This window comes from Corvus brachyrhynchos, unplaced genomic scaffold, assembly GCF_000691975.1.
Source record: "Corvus brachyrhynchos isolate BGI_N302 unplaced genomic scaffold, ASM69197v1 scaffold32, whole genome shotgun sequence".
Classification (NCBI taxonomy): Eukaryota; Metazoa; Chordata; class Aves; order Passeriformes; family Corvidae; genus Corvus; species Corvus brachyrhynchos.
In genome coordinates this window covers 5,841,893-5,845,766 of record NW_008237919.1, presented here as the reverse complement: position 1 = coordinate 5,845,766, position 3,874 = coordinate 5,841,893, and the positions used below count along the sequence as shown (strand labels likewise).

Here is a 3,874-nt window from a genome sequence, read left to right as displayed (position 1 = left end):
CGTGCCCGTCCGTGCCCGCCCCTCCCCCCCAGCCTGTCAGCAAGGACCCGAAACGTGCGCGGTGTGCCCGCGGGTGTCTTTATTCACCCTGGAAAAGGGTGGCCGGGGAGCCAGGGGGACTTATGCAGCCGGCGAGGTGAACGAAACCCGAGAGCACTCAGTTCCCACCGGTCAGACTCCAGTATTATGCAAATTTACAAACACGGGAAAGAGGCGGTCAAATCCGGATATTTATTACCCCAAAGAAAAAGCACAGGGCTGGCAATAACAGCCAGATCACTCAGGACGAGTTAGGAAAACCCTCATTATTTGGGAGCGGAGGGAGGTCTACACCCAATTTACTTACTTGGGAAGGGGCAATGCTGAGGCCACGTCCAGGCTCCAGGGTGCACACACAGTCTATATGGTCACTGTGTCGGGCAAAATGCCTCTGTGCAGCCTGCCAGAGTTGTTGACATTGCACTTCAGCCGAATTGTCAACCAAAGCCTTTTAATGTGGGATGTGGTCCCTAGTGTCAGTGTGCTGGTATTGCTGACATCCCAGGAAAACAGGATGCTCTTAGCATTGCATTATGACTGGGTTTTAGTGCAGTATGTACTAGTTCTGGTCATTGCTGGAGACAGATAAAACGAACTTGAAGTTTCTAGACACAGCCTCAACAAATTGTTGGGAAAAGTCAGGTAACTCCATTGGAGCAGGTATCTGAAATTTGGCATCAGACGTCTATCTGGCTGCTTCAGGCCAAGGCAGACAGGAATGTGGCTGAGATGCACTGAGGAATGTGGAAGGGTCTTCAGAAGAGCCAGATTGCAAAAGACCAGCACAACCAGAATAAGCAGCAGAAGAGGACTTGTGAATCCCTCCTGTACTTCAGGCAATACAGTTTTATGTATCTTTGTAAATAAACCTGTTATTGAAGATCTCTAACAATCACCACATTATCATTCTCAGTGGAATAATCTGAGACCCTCATTTTTATGTAGAAAGATGCAGTACTCAGTATTTCACACTAACACACCCCAAGCTATCTTTACAGTAAAAAGAAAATTCAAATATTCATAGATGAAAAATCATGTGCAATGTGAGAGTACAGAAATACAGCAAAAAGCACTGCCTGTTCATGCAACAGTTCTGTGTGTACTGCCACTCCTGCAGAACTGCCTCCTTATGTTCAACTAATGAGAATCCACAGAGGGAGGCAGCATGCACTACAAAGAGATCACAGTCTTCATGCACCTACACACCAAAAAATATTCTCTCCAGCTCAGATTGAAACCCATGCTACACTACAAAGCATCCATGAACATTTTTTCAGATAGTGAATCAGTGAGCAAGTTTTTGAAGTAACTAAGTTAATCAAATGAAGATAATCTACTTTTCTATTAAAGTAACCAAAAGCATAAGTGCACCTTATATCTCCCCCAAATTTCATGTTGCATTTGTTGTCTTAAGAGGAAGCTAATTTATTTTTTTTTTAAGTGTAGTGTTTCTCTCATATAAAAAAAGATGGACTGCTCCTATTTCTTTTTAATCAAGCAATCAAGATTTCCTTGATGAAATACATACCTGAATAGCAACAATTAACAAATAATCTCAGTAGACAAGACTAATCAGGCCCGCTCACTGAAAGCCAGGGACTGCCTGCAACAGAAGAATATAAACAAATTCTTATCTACAAAACTGTCAGCAAACAAAAAAGCCAGCAGTAAAACCAGTAAGTTGAACCTAAAAAGCAGGCTGAATCAGGACAATGAGTCATCTTGAAATGTTAGTTTTGGTACTTGTGAATGAAACTAATCTATCAGCACTCCTACTACAAAATAGCGCTTCTGTAAAGGCTATCGTTTTACACCCACTTTCCAACAGAGCTGTGGGTATTGAACTAACCGTATATTGATACTACTAATTGATACTACAGTTTCAATTTCTGTAGTCATTTTACACTCAGATATGAGAAATCAGCCTTCAGCACATTAGTCTGTAACTGGGAAGTTCTCTTTTTGTAAACTTCTTTGTAAACTTCTCATATTTCAGTTTGTGCCCATTGCCTCTTGTCCTTCACTGGACATCACAAGGAGTCTGGCTTCATCTTTACTCCTCCTATCAGGCTTTTAGACACATCAATAAGATCCTCTGCCTTGAGCCTCCTCTTCTCAAGGTTAAACAATCACAGTTTTCTCATCCTGTCCTCCTTCTCCTTTCATCTGTGGATGCACAAATGCCTCTTCCCTGGTTTGCTTCTCATTAAAAGTATTTAATTCCCTCAAAACTCAAAACCCCATTACTCAGAGATTGTGCTCTTAATGTGCTCTTTCTTCCATACTGCTGTTGTGGGTTGACCATGTCCAGCAGGTAAGCATCCACACAGCTGCTAGCTCACTTCCCCCTGCCTCTTCCCCTAGTGGGACAGGGGAGAGAATAGGAGAAAAAGAAAGAAAACCAGTAGGTCAACATAAAGATGGTTTAACAACTGAAGAAAAAAAAGGTGACAATTCTAAAATGTAAGAAGTAAGGATTAAAAAAAGTATGCCAAGGCAACCACACACCAAAACCCACAAGCAGACCATCAGTCTCTGATAAACAGCTTTGAAAACAACCCCTACCTCACCCTTTTCCTCTACCCAGTTTTACTGGTGAGCATGATGTTATATATTATATGGCATCAGCTGTCCCAGCTCTATTGTCTCCCAAATTCATGCCTACTTGCTGGTATGGGAATGTGGGCAGAATGGGAAAGAGAGATAGCCCTGATCCTGTGCAAGCATTTCTGAGCAACAGCCCAAACACTGGCATGTTTTCCACAGTGTTTTAGTTACAAACACAAAACACAGCACAATTTCACTGCCATGAAGATAGTTGACTTAATTCTGGGCCAGATCCAGTACACCTGGAAAAACATCCTTGGAACAAAAGACTCCTTGCCTTGTAATTTTACAGTCATGGTTATGGCAACCTGTCTCAGCCATACAGCTTCAGACTTATTCCTTACCTGCATCTCCAACTCATTTCTTACCATCTTCTAAAAGAAGAGAAAGCAGCACAATAAAACATGAAACAAATGGGGGAGGAAAAAAGCCACAAAAGCTGGCAACAGTTAGTGTATAACTGAAGATCTAAATAGTTCAAGAACTTAGAAGAAAGAAAAGGCAAATAGATACATCCCATGGAAACTAAGGATGTTAAGTTAATCAGAGACAATGATTTTTCAAATACTAGTATTGCTTTGCAAGTAGATGTGAAAAATAGGATTGTGTAAAAGAATGTGGAACAGCAGAAAGGTTTCTACTGCATATTTGGAAAACATAAACAGCAACTGTTTTCACATTATGTAACATGAAACACTTTACATTAAATCAATAATATGAAAGGATAGTAAACTGCACAAACTAAATTAAATATTTATTTTTAAATGGCAGGTTGAAGACTTATTAGAAAAATAAATTAAAGGCATGATAGCAATGTTAATAATTGTTTCCTAACTGCTGAAATGCTGAGGAAATTTCACAGAACTAGAAGAAAGTTAATGTTGTAACAAGTGAAAGGGAGAAAAGCAAACACGCGCACACACGTGCACACACACATTAAGGCAAAAAAAAAAGTGAAAAAAGCATTTTGATATAAATTCTAACAAATGTAAGTGATGCTCCAAATAAAAATGTTAATGGAATCTTGGGATATGGGTGATTATTATGTACTTTTTGATCCTTGTCAACCAGGTTTTAGATTACTAAGAGGAAGTTAGAGATGGTTTCATCATGGTTGATAGGTTAAATCACAAAAATAAAATTTTGAGCATAATTAAATATATATATATATACATCTAATTTTACAATGCCAGTGCAACGTGGAACAAAAAAGCAGTAGGAGAACCAG

General features: G+C 39.9%; 1 protein-coding gene across 1 annotated transcript in view; it reads right to left on the bottom strand.

The window, feature by feature from the left end:
* Positions 1-428, bottom strand: part of TMEM117 (transmembrane protein 117) — a 198,509-nt gene extending 198,081 nt beyond the window's left edge. The window contains exon 1 of the mRNA XM_008632769.2: positions 347-428. The gene's annotated coding sequence lies outside the window, so the exon portion shown is untranslated. The remainder of the gene's footprint in view (positions 1-346) is intronic.
* Positions 429-3,874: the final 3,446 nt, after the last annotated feature.